The sequence below is a fragment of the Salvelinus namaycush genome, unplaced genomic scaffold (assembly GCF_016432855.1).
Source record: "Salvelinus namaycush isolate Seneca unplaced genomic scaffold, SaNama_1.0 Scaffold1529, whole genome shotgun sequence".
NCBI lineage: Eukaryota > Metazoa > Chordata > Actinopteri > Salmoniformes > Salmonidae > Salvelinus > Salvelinus namaycush.
The window spans coordinates 46,165-61,306 of NW_024058263.1; the positions used below are offsets into that span (position 1 = coordinate 46,165).

At 41.9% G+C, this 15,142-nt stretch overlaps 10 non-coding genes and 8 pseudogenes across 10 annotated transcripts; all 18 read left to right on the forward strand.

The window, feature by feature from the left end:
- Positions 1-315: 315 nt before the first annotated feature.
- LOC120036931 lies at positions 316-434 on the forward strand. The gene has a single exon (XR_005474696.1). It is a non-coding gene; the product is annotated as a 5S ribosomal RNA (ribosomal RNA).
- Positions 435-1,127: 693 nt separating this feature from the next.
- Positions 1,128-1,277, forward strand: LOC120036952 (annotated as a pseudogene).
- Positions 1,278-1,957: 680 nt separating this feature from the next.
- Positions 1,958-2,076, forward strand: LOC120036932. The gene has a single exon (XR_005474697.1). It is a non-coding gene; the product is annotated as a 5S ribosomal RNA (ribosomal RNA).
- Positions 2,077-2,769: 693 nt separating this feature from the next.
- On the forward strand, positions 2,770-2,920 carry LOC120036946 (annotated as a pseudogene).
- A 683-nt stretch (positions 2,921-3,603) lies between these two features.
- LOC120036933 lies at positions 3,604-3,722 on the forward strand. Its single transcript, XR_005474698.1, has one exon. It is a non-coding gene; the product is annotated as a 5S ribosomal RNA (ribosomal RNA).
- Positions 3,723-4,415: 693 nt separating this feature from the next.
- On the forward strand, positions 4,416-4,567 carry LOC120036951 (annotated as a pseudogene).
- Positions 4,568-5,247: 680 nt separating this feature from the next.
- LOC120036928 lies at positions 5,248-5,366 on the forward strand. Its single transcript, XR_005474694.1, has one exon. It is a non-coding gene; the product is annotated as a 5S ribosomal RNA (ribosomal RNA).
- A 693-nt stretch (positions 5,367-6,059) lies between these two features.
- Positions 6,060-6,210, forward strand: LOC120036940 (annotated as a pseudogene).
- Positions 6,211-6,888: 678 nt separating this feature from the next.
- On the forward strand, positions 6,889-7,007 carry LOC120036934. Its single transcript, XR_005474699.1, has one exon. It is a non-coding gene; the product is annotated as a 5S ribosomal RNA (ribosomal RNA).
- A 693-nt stretch (positions 7,008-7,700) lies between these two features.
- On the forward strand, positions 7,701-7,851 carry LOC120036939 (annotated as a pseudogene).
- Positions 7,852-8,533: 682 nt separating this feature from the next.
- Positions 8,534-8,652, forward strand: LOC120036935. The gene has a single exon (XR_005474700.1). It is a non-coding gene; the product is annotated as a 5S ribosomal RNA (ribosomal RNA).
- Positions 8,653-9,343: 691 nt separating this feature from the next.
- Positions 9,344-9,495, forward strand: LOC120036947 (annotated as a pseudogene).
- A 682-nt stretch (positions 9,496-10,177) lies between these two features.
- LOC120036944 lies at positions 10,178-10,296 on the forward strand. The gene has a single exon (XR_005474702.1). It is a non-coding gene; the product is annotated as a 5S ribosomal RNA (ribosomal RNA).
- A 691-nt stretch (positions 10,297-10,987) lies between these two features.
- LOC120036941 lies at positions 10,988-11,137 on the forward strand (annotated as a pseudogene).
- Positions 11,138-11,816: 679 nt separating this feature from the next.
- Positions 11,817-11,935, forward strand: LOC120036955. Its single transcript, XR_005474704.1, has one exon. It is a non-coding gene; the product is annotated as a 5S ribosomal RNA (ribosomal RNA).
- Positions 11,936-12,628: 693 nt separating this feature from the next.
- On the forward strand, positions 12,629-12,778 carry LOC120036943 (annotated as a pseudogene).
- Positions 12,779-13,457: 679 nt separating this feature from the next.
- LOC120036956 lies at positions 13,458-13,576 on the forward strand. Its single transcript, XR_005474705.1, has one exon. It is a non-coding gene; the product is annotated as a 5S ribosomal RNA (ribosomal RNA).
- Positions 13,577-14,267: 691 nt separating this feature from the next.
- LOC120036948 lies at positions 14,268-14,428 on the forward strand. Its single transcript, XR_005474703.1, has one exon. It is a non-coding gene; the product is annotated as a U1 spliceosomal RNA (small nuclear RNA).
- The last annotated feature ends 714 nt before the right edge of the window (positions 14,429-15,142 follow it).

The window sequence follows — 15,142 nt, forward strand, 5'->3', positions numbered from 1 at the left end:
CTTTTGTGTATTTATTGTGGCTAGTAGGATAGCTGCATGGGAAACTGTTGCTGATGATGTATTTGTCAGAAGTCATTGTATTTGTCCGTTTTTTCCCACAAGGCTGAAATATGTGCCCTCGCTTTGAAATGTTAGCAAGGTTTGTTTGTATTTCATCCAACTATCTGTGCTAAAAAGTGATGGCTACAGTATATGTAATTTCTTCCACTTTTTGAGTGAGCCAAAGTTCAAGCTGCTTATCTAATTGGTGAGAATGCAATGTCTGTTTATCAGACTCACTTTGACTTTATATGGTGTACCAAGAGATGTACCTTCGCTTACGGCCATACCAGCCTGAATATGCCCGATCTCGTCTGATCTCGGAAGCTAAGCAGGGTCGGGCCTGGTTAGTACTTGGATGGGAGACCGCCTGGGAATACCAGGTGCTGTAAGCCTTTTGTCCACTAGGGGGTGTGGCATTATTTCATCAGCAACACTGCCTTGTAGTAAGCATTTGATGCTGAATTGACTAAATGCAGCTTCTATGGGCTAGTCTCCCCTGCCCTTTTAATACGATCAAAGTTCCTTGTGTTGTCAGGGAGCAACTGCCTTTTATTTATAAGACAAATAAGAATATTGTTACTGAATGCAGCTTGTGTGTGCTCTGTGCTCCCTCGCCCTGTTCAAATGATCAAAGGAAATAATGCTGGTGAGGAGTGGAACTGGACTGGTGTCTGATGGCCCTGTGTTTTCCATGTTGGAATTACAACCCTTCTTTTATGGAGTAAATCAAAAGCACAAGAGAATCTGAGATGTTATCGATAATAAATCAATTGGTTTCATGCATTTGTCTGTGTGTGTGTGTGTGTGTCTGAATGTGATTGTATTTCGTCATATCGCAAACATTTGTGATATCAGATAGGTTAAGATATTAAAAAGTAATTGGTGATTTTTTCGACAGTGTTGCATGATGGGAATCTAGTGGTTCACTGATATAATCTAGTAAACAAAATAAACTACTTTTTCACCACTCTGTGTGCAAGTGCATTCCTAAACGGCATTTAACGCAGGTCGATGTGATATGATATTATCAGAACACAAAGTGGTTACCGTTAGCGGAAAATGTTGGCACTGGAGAGACTTGCCCTCCACTAAGCAGAAGAGATACTGTGATCAAGAAGGTGGTTGCACCCAGTGTGGGGCTCAGCCATTCACTCTGGCTGGGCTGACCCCTTGTGAATTTTCCAAATGTGGGAATCTCGAATGCAAAATTTATGGTAGTGGTCGTTTGCGCTTTACCCTGATATCTTTGTTAATGATAAACCGTTGCTTGGCGGCAGGCTTAAGGATGACTTGAGTCAACTGACTGTGCTTATGGAGATCTTTGAAGTCAGTTGTGAAAGAGACTTTGTGGACCAATCGAAAGGTGGAAACATTTGTTTGTAGCAAAACATTGTTGGCATTTTGTCGAAACATTATGTTGCGAAATGCAGCATTGTATTTATGCCACGCTGGTACTTCAATCAAGAGATAGTTGAGAAGCCACTCTAACCCCCCCGGTCATGATGTGTCATACGCGCCCCATGCGCTTCCAATATGAAATTGTCCATACATGCGTTCCTCCTTAGCACAGAACAATGCAATAGGTTTTCAACATCCAGAGCTTTTGTGTATTTATTGTGGCTAGTAGGATAGCTGCATGGGAAACTGTTGCTGATGATGTATTTGTCAGAAGTCATTGTATTTGTCCGTTTTTTCCCACAAGGCTGAAATATGTGCCCTCGCTTTGAAATGTTAGCAAGGTTTGTTTGTATTTCATCCAACTATCTGTGCTAAAAAGTGATGGCTACAGTATATGTAATTTCTTCCACTTTTTGAGTGAGCCAAAGTTCAAGCTGCTTATCTAATTGGTGAGAATGCAATGTCTGTTTATCAGACTCACTTTGACTTTATATGGTGTACCAAGAGATGTACCTTCGCTTACGGCCATACCAGCCTGAATATGCCCGATCTCGTCTGATCTCGGAAGCTAAGCAGGGTCGGGCCTGGTTAGTACTTGGATGGGAGACCGCCTGGGAATACCAGGTGCTGTAAGCCTTTTGTCCACTAGGGGGTGTGGCATTATTTCATCAGCAACACTGCCTTGTAGTAAGCATTTGATGCTGAATTGACTAAATGCAGCTTCTATGGGCTAGTCTCCCCTGCCCTTTTAATACGATCAAAGTTCCTTGTGTTGTCAGGGAGCAACTGCCTTTTATTTATAAGACAAATAAGAATATTGTTACTGAATGCAGCTTGTGTGTGCTCTGTGCTCCCTCGCCCTGTTCAAATGATCAAAGGAAATAATGCTGGTGAGGAGTGGAACTGGACTGGTGTCTGATGGCCCTGTGTTTTCCATGTTGGAATTACAACCCTTCTTTTATGGAGTAAATCAAAAGCACAAGAGAATCTGAGATGTTATCGATAATAAATCAATTGGTTTCATGCATTTGTCTGTGTGTGTGTGTGTGTGTCTGAATGTGATTGTATTTCGTCATATCGCAAACATTTGTGATATCAGATAGGTTAAGATATTAAAAAGTAATTGGTGATTTTTTCGACAGTGTTGCATGATGGGAATCTAGTGGTTCACTGATATAATCTAGTAAACAAAATAAACTACTTTTTCACCACTCTGTGTGCAAGTGCATTCCTAAACGGCATTTAACGCAGGTCGATGTGATATGATATTATCAGAACACAAAGTGGTTACCGTTAGCGGAAAATGTTGGCACTGGAGAGACTTGCCCTCCACTAAGCAGAAGAGATACTGTGATCAAGAAGGTGGTTGCACCCAGTGTGGGGCTCAGCCATTCCACTCTGGCTGGGCTGACCCCTTTTGAATTTTCCAAATGTGGGAATCTCGATTGCAAAATTTATGGTAGTGGTCGTTTGCGCTTTACCCTGATAGTCTTTGTTAATGATAAACCGTTGCTTGGCGGCAGGCTTAAGGATGACTTGAGTCAACCTGACTGTGCTTATGGAGATCTTTGAAGTCAGTTGTGAAAGAGACTTTGTGGACCAATCGAAAGGTGGAAACATTTGTTTGTAGCAAAACATTGTTGGCATTTTGTCGAAACATTATGTTGCGAAATGCAGCATTGTATTTATGCCACGCTGGTACTTCAATCAAGAGATAGTTGAGAAGCCACTCTAACCCCCCCCGGTCATGATGTGTCATACGCGCCCCATGCGCTTCCAATATGAAATTGTCCATACATGCGTTCCTCCTTAGCACAGAACAATGCAATAGGTTTTCAACATCCAGAGCTTTTGTGTATTTATTGTGGCTAGTAGGATAGCTGCATGGGAAACTGTTGCTGATGATGTATTTGTCAGAAGTCATTGTATTTGTCCGTTTTTTCCCACAAGGCTGAAATATGTGCCCTCGCTTTGAAATGTTAGCAAGGTTTGTTTGTATTTCATCCAACTATCTGTGCTAAAAAGTGATGGCTACAGTATATGTAATTTCTTCCACTTTTTGAGTGAGCCAAAGTTCAAGCTGCTTATCTAATTGGTGAGAATGCAATGTCTGTTTATCAGACTCACTTTGACTTTATATGGTGTACCAAGAGATGTACCTTCGCTTACGGCCATACCAGCCTGAATATGCCCGATCTCGTCTGATCTCGGAAGCTAAGCAGGGTCGGGCCTGGTTAGTACTTGGATGGGAGACCGCCTGGGAATACCAGGTGCTGTAAGCCTTTTGTCCACTAGGGGGTGTGGCATTATTTCATCAGCAACACTGCCTTGTAGTAAGCATTTGATGCTGAATTGACTAAATGCAGCTTCTATGGGCTAGTCTCCCCTGCCCTTTTAATACGATCAAAGTTCCTTGTGTTGTCAGGGAGCAACTGCCTTTTATTTATAAGACAAATAAGAATATTGTTACTGAATGCAGCTTGTGTGTGCTCTGTGCTCCCTCGCCCTGTTCAAATGATCAAAGGAAATAATGCTGGTGAGGAGTGGAACTGGACTGGTGTCTGATGGCCCTGTGTTTTCCATGTTGGAATTACAACCCTTCTTTTATGGAGTAAATCAAAAGCACAAGAGAATCTGAGATGTTATCGATAATAAATCAATTGGTTTCATGCATTTGTCTGTGTGTGTGTGTGTGTGTCTGAATGTGATTGTATTTCGTCATATCGCAAACATTTGTGATATCAGATAGGTTAAGATATTAAAAAGTAATTGGTGATTTTTTCGACAGTGTTGCATGATGGGAATCTAGTGGTTCACTGATATAATCTAGTAAACAAAATAAACTACTTTTTCACCACTCTGTGTGCAAGTGCATTCCTAAACGGCATTTAACGCAGGTCGATGTGATATGATATTATCAGAACACAAAGTGGTTACCGTTAGCGGAAAATGTTGGCACTGGAGAGACTTGCCCTCCACTAAGCAGAAGAGATACCTGTGATCAAGAAGGTGGTTGCACCCGGTGTGGGGCTCAGCCATTCCACTCTGGCTGTGCTGACCCCTTGTGAATTTTCTAAATGTGGGAATCTCGATTGCAAAATTTATGGTAGTGGTCGTTGGCGCTTTATCCTGATGTCTATGTTAATGATAAACCGTTGCTTGGCGGCAGGCTTAAGGGTGACTTGAGTCAACTGACTGTGCTTATGGAGATCTTTGAAGTCAGTTGTGAAAGAGACTTTGTGGACCAATCGAAAGGTGGAAACATTTGTTTGTAGCAAAACATTGTTGGCATTTTGTCGAAACATTATGTTGCGAAATGCAGCATTGTATTTATGCCACGCTGGTACTTCAATCAAGAGATAGTTGAGAAGCCACTCTAACCCCCCCGGTCATGATGTGTCATACGCGCCCCATGCGCTTCCAATATGAAATTGTCCATACATGCGTTCCTCCTTAGCACAGAACAATGCAATAGGTTTTCAACATCCAGAGCTTTTGTGTATTTATTGTGGCTAGTAGGATAGCTGCATGGGAAACTGTTGCTGATGATGTATTTGTCAGAAGTCATTGTATTTGTCCGTTTTTTCCCACAAGGCTGAAATATGTGCCCTCGCTTTGAAATGTTAGCAAGGTTTGTTTGTATTTCATCCAACTATCTGTGCTAAAAAGTGATGGCTACAGTATATGTAATTTCTTCCACTTTTTGAGTGAGCCAAAGTTCAAGCTGCTTATCTAATTGGTGAGAATGCAATGTCTGTTTATCAGACTCACTTTGACTTTATATGGTGTACCAAGAGATGTACCTTCGCTTACGGCCATACCAGCCTGAATACGCCCGATCTCGTCTGATCTCGGAAGCTAAGCAGGGTCGGGCCTGGTTAGTACTTGGATGGGAGACCGCCTGGGAATACCAGGTGCTGTAAGCCTTTTGTCCACTAGGGGGTGTGGCATTATTTCATCAGCAACACTGCCTTGTAGTAAGCATTTGATGCTGAATTGACTAAATGCAGCTTCTATGGGCTAGTCTCCCCTGCCCTTTTAATACGATCAAAGTTCCTTGTGTTGTCAGGGAGCAACTGCCTTTTATTTATAAGACAAATAAGAATATTGTTACTGAATGCAGCTTGTGTGTGCTCTGTGCTCCCTCGCCCTGTTCAAATGATCAAAGGAAATAATGCTGGTGAGGAGTGGAACTGGACTGGTGTCTGATGGCCCTGTGTTTTCCATGTTGGAATTACAACCCTTCTTTTATGGAGTAAATCAAAAGCACAAGAGAATCTGAGATGTTATCGATAATAAATCAATTGGTTTCATGCATTTGTCTGTGTGTGTGTGTGTGTGTCTGAATGTGATTGTATTTCGTCATATCGCAAACATTTGTGATATCAGATAGGTTAAGATATTAAAAAGTAATTGGTGATTTTTTCGACAGTGTTGCATGATGGGAATCTAGTGGTTCACTGATATAATCTAGTAAACAAAATAAACTACTTTTTCACCACTCTGTGTGCAAGTGCATTCCTAAACGGCATTTAACGCAGGTCGATGTGATATGATATTATCAGAACACAAAGTGGTTACCGTTAGCGGAAAATGTTGGCACTGGAGAGACTTGCCCTCCACTAAGCAGAAGAGATACTGTGATCAAGAAGGTGGTTGCACCCAGTGTGGGGCTCAGCCATTGCACTCTGGCTGTGCTGACCCCTTGTGAATTTTCCAAATGTGGGAATCTCGATTGCAAAATTTATGGTAGTGGTCGTTTGCGCTTTACCCTGATGTCTTTGTTAATGATAAACCGTTGCTTGGCGGCAGGCTTAAGGATGACTTGAGTCAACTGACTGTGCTTATGGAGATCTTTGAAGTCAGTTGTGAAAGAGACTTTGTGGACCAATCGAAAGGTGGAAACATTTGTTTGTAGCAAAACATTGTTGGCATTTTGTCGAAACATTATGTTGCGAAATGCAGCATTGTATTTATGCCACGCTGGTACTTCAATCAAGAGATAGTTGAGAAGCCACTCTAACCCCCCCCCGGTCATGATGTGTCATACGCGCCATGCTTCCAATATGAAATTGTCCATACATGCGTTCCTCCTTAGCACAGAACAATGCAATAGGTTTTCAACATCCAGAGCTTTTGTGTATTTATTGTGGCTAGTAGGATAGCTGCATGGGAAACTGTTGCTGATGATGTATTTGTCAGAAGTCATTGTATTTGTCCGTTTTTTCCCACAAGGCTGAAATATGTGCCCTCGCTTTGAAATGTTAGCAAGGTTTGTTTGTATTTCATCCAACTATCTGTGCTAAAAAGTGATGGCTACAGTATATGTAATTTCTTCCACTTTTTGAGTGAGCCAAAGTTCAAGCTGCTTATCTAATTGGTGAGAATGCAATGTCTGTTTATCAGACTCACTTTGACTTTATATGGTGTACCAAGAGATGTACCTTCGCTTACGGCCATACCAGCCTGAATATGCCCGATCTCGTCTGATCTCGGAAGCTAAGCAGGGTCGGGCCTGGTTAGTACTTGGATGGGAGACCGCCTGGGAATACCAGGTGCTGTAAGCCTTTTGTCCACTAGGGGGTGTGGCATTATTTCATCAGCAACACTGCCTTGTAGTAAGCATTTGATGCTGAATTGACTAAATGCAGCTTCTATGGGCTAGTCTCCCCTGCCCTTTTAATACGATCAAAGTTCCTTGTGTTGTCAGGGAGCAACTGCCTTTTATTTATAAGACAAATAAGAATATTGTTACTGAATGCAGCTTGTGTGTGCTCTGTGCTCCCTCGCCCTGTTCAAATGATCAAAGGAAATAATGCTGGTGAGGAGTGGAACTGGACTGGTGTCTGATGGCCCTGTGTTTTCCATGTTGGAATTACAACCCTTCTTTTATGGAGTAAATCAAAAGCACAAGAGAATCTGAGATGTTATCGATAATAAATCAATTGGTTTCATGCATTTGTCTGTGTGTGTGTGTGTGTGTCTGAATGTGATTGTATTTCGTCATATCGCAAACATTTGTGATATCAGATAGGTTAAGATATTAAAAAGTAATTGGTGATTTTTTCGACAGTGTTGCATGATGGGAATCTAGTGGTTCACTGATATAATCTAGTAAACAAAATAAACTACTTTTTCACCACTCTGTGTGCAAGTGCATTCCTAAACGGCATTTAACGCAGGTCGATGTGATATGATATTATCAGAACACAAAGTGGTTACCGTTAGCGGAAAATGTTGGCACTGGAGAGACTTGCCCTCCACTAAGCAGAAGAGATACCGTGATCAAGAAGGTGGTTGCACCCAGTGTGGGGCTCAGCCATTGCACTCTGGCTGTGCTGACCCTTTGTGAATTTTCCAAATGTGGGAATCTCGATTGCATAATTTATGGTAGTGGTCGTTTGCGCTTTACCCTGATGTCTTTGTTAATGATAAACCGTTGCTTGGCGGCAGGCTTAAGGATGACTTGAGTCAACTGACTGTGCTTATGGAGATCTTTGAAGTCAGTTGTGAAAGAGACTTTGTGGACCAATCGAAAGGTGGAAACATTTGTTTGTAGCAAAACATTGTTGGCATTTTGTCGAAACATTATGTTGCGAAATGCAGCATTGTATTTATGCCACGCTGGTACTTCAATCAAGAGATAGTTGAGAAGCCACTCTAACCCCCCCCCGGTCATGATGTGTCATACGCGCCCCATGCGCTTCCAATATGAAATTGTCCATACATGCGTTCCTCCTTAGCACAGAACAATGCAATAGGTTTTCAACATCCAGAGCTTTTGTGTATTTATTGTGGCTAGTAGGATAGCTGCATGGGAAACTGTTGCTGATGATGTATTTGTCAGAAGTCATTGTATTTGTCCGTTTTTTCCCACAAGGCTGAAATATGTGCCCTCGCTTTGAAATGTTAGCAAGGTTTGTTTGTATTTCATCCAACTATCTGTGCTAAAAAGTGATGGCTACAGTATATGTAATTTCTTCCACTTTTTGAGTGAGCCAAAGTTCAAGCTGCTTATCTAATTGGTGAGAATGCAATGTCTGTTTATCAGACTCACTTTGACTTTATATGGTGTACCAAGAGATGTACCTTCGCTTACGGCCATACCAGCCTGAATACGCCCGATCTCGTCTGATCTCGGAAGCTAAGCAGGGTCGGGCCTGGTTAGTACTTGGATGGGAGACCGCCTGGGAATACCAGGTGCTGTAAGCCTTTTGTCCACTAGGGGGTGTGGCATTATTTCATCAGCAACACTGCCTTGTAGTAAGCATTTGATGCTGAATTGACTAAATGCAGCTTCTATGGGCTAGTCTCCCCTGCCCTTTTAATACGATCAAAGTTCCTTGTGTTGTCAGGGAGCAACTGCCTTTTATTTATAAGACAAATAAGAATATTGTTACTGAATGCAGCTTGTGTGTGCTCTGTGCTCCCTCGCCCTGTTCAAATGATCAAAGGAAATAATGCTGGTGAGGAGTGGAACTGGACTGGTGTCTGATGGCCCTGTGTTTTCCATGTTGGAATTACAACCCTTCTTTTATGGAGTAAATCAAAAGCACAAGAGAATCTGAGATGTTATCGATAATAAATCAATTGGTTTCATGCATTTGTCTGTGTGTGTGTGTGTGTCTGAATGTGATTGTATTTCGTCATATCGCAAACATTTGTGATATCAGATAGGTTAAGATATTAAAAAGTAATTGGTGATTTTTTCGACAGTGTTGCATGATGGGAATCTAGTGGTTCACTGATATAATCTAGTAAACAAAATAAACTACTTTTTCACCACTCTGTGTGCAAGTGCATTCCTAAACGGCATTTAACGCAGGTCGATGTGATATGATATTATCAGAACACAAAGTGGTTACCGTTAGCGGAAAATGTTGGCACTGGAGAGACTTGCCCTCCACTAAGCAGAAGAGATACCGTGATCAAGAAGGTGGTTGCACCCAGTGTGGGGCTCAGCCATTCCACTCTGGCTGTGCTGACCCCTTGTGAATTTTCCAAATGTGGGAATCTCGATTGCATAAATTTATGGTAGTGGTCGTTTGCGCTTTACCCTGATGTCTTTGTTAATGATAAACCGTTGCTTGGCGGCAGGCTTAAGGATGACTTGAGTCAACTGACTGTGCTTATGGAGATCTTTGAAGTCAGTTGTGAAAGAGACTTTGTGGACCAATCGAAAGGTGGAAACATTTGTTTGTAGCAAAACATTGTTGGCATTTTGTCGAAACATTATGTTGCGAAATGCAGCATTGTATTTATGCCACGCTGGTACTTCAATCAAGAGATAGTTGAGAAGCCACTCTAACCCCCCCCCGGTCATGATGTGTCATACGCGCCCCATGCGCTTCCAATATGAAATTGTCCATACATGCGTTCCTCCTTAGCACAGAACAATGCAATAGGTTTTCAACATCCAGAGCTTTTGTGTATTTATTGTGGCTAGTAGGATAGCTGCATGGGAAACTGTTGCTGATGATGTATTTGTCAGAAGTCATTGTATTTGTCCGTTTTTTCCCACAAGGCTGAAATATGTGCCCTCGCTTTGAAATGTTAGCAAGGTTTGTTTGTATTTCATCCAACTATCTGTGCTAAAAAGTGATGGCTACAGTATATGTAATTTCTTCCACTTTTTGAGTGAGCCAAAGTTCAAGCTGCTTATCTAATTGGTGAGAATGCAATGTCTGTTTATCAGACTCACTTTGACTTTATATGGTGTACCAAGAGATGTACCTTCGCTTACGGCCATACCAGCCTGAATACGCCCGATCTCGTCTGATCTCGGAAGCTAAGCAGGGTCGGGCCTGGTTAGTACTTGGATGGGAGACCGCCTGGGAATACCAGGTGCTGTAAGCCTTTTGTCCACTAGGGGGTGTGGCATTATTTCATCAGCAACACTGCCTTGTAGTAAGCATTTGATGCTGAATTGACTAAATGCAGCTTCTATGGGCTAGTCTCCCCTGCCCTTTTAATACGATCAAAGTTCCTTGTGTTGTCAGGGAGCAACTGCCTTTTATTTATAAGACAAATAAGAATATTGTTACTGAATGCAGCTTGTGTGTGCTCTGTGCTCCCTCGCCCTGTTCAAATGATCAAAGGAAATAATGCTGGTGAGGAGTGGAACTGGACTGGTGTCTGATGGCCCTGTGTTTTCCATGTTGGAATTACAACCCTTCTTTTATGGAGTAAATCAAAAGCACAAGAGAATCTGAGATGTTATCGATAATAAATCAATTGGTTTCATGCATTTGTCTGTGTGTGTGTGTGTGTCTGAATGTGATTGTATTTCGTCATATCGCAAACATTTGTGATATCAGATAGGTTAAGATATTAAAAAGTAATTGGTGATTTTTTCGACAGTGTTGCATGATGGGAATCTAGTGGTTCACTGATATAATCTAGTAAACAAAATAAACTACTTTTTCACCACTCTGTGTGCAAGTGCATTCCTAAACGGCATTTAACGCAGGTCGATGTGATATGATATTATCAGAACACAAAGTGGTTACCGTTAGCGGAAAATGTTGGCACTGGAGAGACTTGCCCTCCACTAAGCAGAAGAGATACTGTGATCAAGAAGGTGGTTGACCCAGTGTGGGGCTCAGCCATTCCACTCTGGCTGTGCTGACCCCTTTTGAATTTTCCAAATGTGGGAATCTCGATTGCAAAATTTATGGTAGTGGTCGTTTGCGCTTTACCCTGATATCTTTGTTAATGATAAACCGTTGCTTGGCGGCAGGCTTAAGGATGACTTGAGTCAACCGACTGTGCTTATGGAGATCTTTGAAGTCAGTTGTGAAAGAGACTTTGTGGACCAATCGAAAGGTGGAAACATTTGTTTGTAGCAAAACATTGTTGGCATTTTGTCGAAACATTATGTTGCGAAATGCAGCATTGTATTTATGCCACGCTGGTACTTCAATCAAGAGATAGTTGAGAAGCCACTCTAACCCCCCCCGGTCATGATGTGTCATACGCGCCCATGCGCTTCCAATATGAAATTGTCCATACATGCGTTCCTCCTTAGCACAGAACAATGCAATAGGTTTTCAACATCCAGAGCTTTTGTGTATTTATTGTGGCTAGTAGGATAGCTGCATGGGAAACTGTTGCTGATGATGTATTTGTCAGAAGTCATTGTATTTGTCCGTTTTTTCCCACAAGGCTGAAATATGTGCCCTCGCTTTGAAATGTTAGCAAGGTTTGTTTGTATTTCATCCAACTATCTGTGCTAAAAAGTGATGGCTACAGTATATGTAATTTCTTCCACTTTTTGAGTGAGCCAAAGTTCAAGCTGCTTATCTAATTGGTGAGAATGCAATGTCTGTTTATCAGACTCACTTTGACTTTATATGGTGTACCAAGAGATGTCCTTCGCTTACGGCCATACCAGCCTGAATACGCCCGATCTCGTCTGATCTCGGAAGCTAAGCAGGGTCGGGCCTGGTTAGTACTTGGATGGGAGACCGCCTGGGAATACCAGGTGCTGTAAGCCTTTTGTCCACTAGGGGGTGTGGCATTATTTCATCAGCAACACTGCCTTGTAGTAAGCATTTGATGCTGAATTGACTAAATGCAGCTTCTATGGGCTAGTCTCCCCTGCCCTTTTAATACGATCAAAGTTCCTTGTGTTGTCAGGGAGCAACTGCCTTTTATTTATAAGACAAATAAGAATATTGTTACTGAATGCAGCTTGTGTGTGCTCTGTGCTCCCTCGCCCTGTTCAAATGATCAAAGGAAATAATGCTGGTGAGGAGTGGAACTGGACTGGTGTCTGATGGCCCTGTGTTTTCCATGTTGGAATTACAACCCTTCTTTTATGGAGTAAATCAAAAGCACAAGAGAATCTGAGATGTTATCGATAATAAATCAATTGGTTTCATGCATTTGTCTGTGTGTGTGTGTGTGTGTCTGAATGTGATTGTATTTCGTCATATCGCAAACATTTGTGATATCAGATAGGTTAAGATATTAAAAAGTAATTGGTGATTTTTTCGACAGTGTTGCATGATGGGAATCTAGTGGTTCACTGATATAATCTAGTAAACAAAATAAACTACTTTTTCACCACTCTGTGTGCAAGTGCATTCCTAAACGGCATTTAACGCAGGTCGATGTGATATGATATTATCAGAACACAAAGTGGTTCCCGTTAGCGGAAAATGTTGGCACTGGAGAGACTTGCCCTCCACTAAGCAGAAGAGATACTGTGATCAAGAAGGTGGTTGACCCAGTGTGGGGCTCAGCCATTCCACTCTGGCTGGGCTGACCCCTTTTGAATTTTCCAAATGTGGGAATCTCGAATGCAAAATTTATGGTAGTGGTCGTTTGCGCTTTACCCTGATATCTTTGTTAATGATAAACCGTTGCTTGGCGGCAGGCTTAAGGATGACTTGAGTCAACTGACTGTGCTTATGGAGATCTTTGAAGTCAGTTGTGAAAGAGACTTTGTGGACCAATCGAAAGGTGGAAACATTTGTTTGTAGCAAAACATTGTTGGCATTTTGTCGAAACATTATGTTGCGAAATGCAGCATTGTATTTATGCCACGCTGGTACTTCAATCAAGAGATAGTTGAGAAGCCACTCTAACCCCCCCGGTCATGATGTGTCATACGCGCCCCATGCGCTTCCAATATGAAATTGTCCATACATGCGTTCCTCCTTAGCACAGAACAATGCAATAGGTTTTCAACATCCAGAGCTTTTGTGTATTTATTGTGGCTAGTAGGATAGCTGCATGGGAAACTGTTGCTGATGATGTATTTGTCAGAAGTCATTGTATTTGTCCGTTTTTTCCCACAAGGCTGAAATATGTGCCCTCGCTTTGAAATGTTAGCAAGGTTTGTTTGTATTTCATCCAACTATCTGTGCTAAAAAGTGATGGCTACAGTATATGTAATTTCTTCCACTTTTTGAGTGAGCCAAAGTTCAAGCTGCTTATCTAATTGGTGAGAATGCAATGTCTGTTTATCAGACTCACTTTGACTTTATATGGTGTACCAAGAGATGTCCTTCGCTTACGGCCATACCAGCCTGAATACGCCCGATCTCGTCTGATCTCGGAAGCTAAGCAGGGTCGGGCCTGGTTAGTACTTGGATGGGAGACCGCCTGGGAATACCAGGTGCTGTAAGCCTTTTGTCCACTAGGGGGTGTGGCATTATTTCATCAGCAACACTGCCTTGTAGTAAGCATTTGATGCTGAATTGACTAAATGCAGCTTCTATGGGCTAGTCTCCCCTGCCCTTTTAATACGATCAAAGTTCCTTGTGTTGTCAGGGAGCAACTGCCTTTTATTTATAAGACAAATAAGAATATTGTTACTGAATGCAGCTTGTGTGTGCTCTGTGCTCCCTCGCCCTGTTCAAATGATCAAAGGAAATAATGCTGGTGAGGAGTGGAACTGGACTGGTGTCTGATGGCCCTGTGTTTTCCATGTTGGAATTACAACCCTTCTTTTATGGAGTAAATCAAAAGCACAAGAGAATCTGAGATGTTATCGATAATAAATCAATTGGTTTCATGCATTTGTCTGTGTGTGTGTGTGTGTCTGAATGTGATTGTATTTCGTCATATCGCAAACATTTGTGATATCAGATAGGTTAAGATATTAAAAAGTAATTGGTGATTTTTTCGACAGTGTTGCATGATGGGAATCTAGTGGTTCACTGATATAATCTAGTAAACAAAATAAACTACTTTTTCACCACTCTGTGTGCAAGTGCATTCCTAAACGGCATTTAACGCAGGTCGATGTGATATGATATTATCACAACAAAAAGTGGTTCCCGTTAGCGGAAAATGTTGGCACTGGAGAGACTTGCCCTCCACTAAGCAGAAGAGATACTGTGATCAAGAAGGTGGTTGACCCAGTGTGGGGCTCAGCCATTCCACTCTGGCTGGGCTGACCCCTTTTGAATTTTCCAAATGTGGGAATCTCGAATGCAAAATTTATGGTAGTGGTCGTTGCAAATTATGGTAGTGGTCGTTTGCGCTTTACCCTGATATCTTTGTTAATGATAAACCGTTGCTTGGCGGCAGGCTTAAGGATGACTTGAGTCAACCGACTGTGCTTATGGAGATCTTTGAAGTCAGTTGTGAAAGAGACTTTGTGGACCAATCGAAAGGTGGAAACATTTGTTTGTAGCAAAACATTGTTGGCATTTTGTCTAAACATTATGTTGCGAAATGCAGCATTGTATTTATGCCACGCTGGTACTTCAATCAAGAGATAGTTGAGAAGCCACTCTAACCCCCCCCCGGTCATGATGTGTACGCGCCCCATGCGCTTCCAATATGAAATTGTCCATACATGCGTTCCTCCTTAGCACAGAACAATGCAATAGGTTTTCAACATCCAGAGCTTTTGTGTATTTATTGTGGCTAGTAGGATAGCTGCATGGGAAACTGTTGCTGATGATGTATTTGTCAGAAGTCATTGTATTTGTCCGTTTTTTCCCACAAGGCTGAAATATGTGCCCTCGCTTGAAATGTTAGCAAGGTTTGTTTGTATTTCATCCAACTATCTGTGCTAAAAAGTGATGGCTACAGTATATGTAATTTCTTCCACTTTTTGAGTGAGCCAAAGTTCAAGCTGCTTATCTAATTGGTGAGAATGCAATGTCTGTTTATCAGACTCACTTTGACTTTATATGGTGTACCAAGAGATGTACCTTCGCTTACGGCCATACCAGCCTGAATA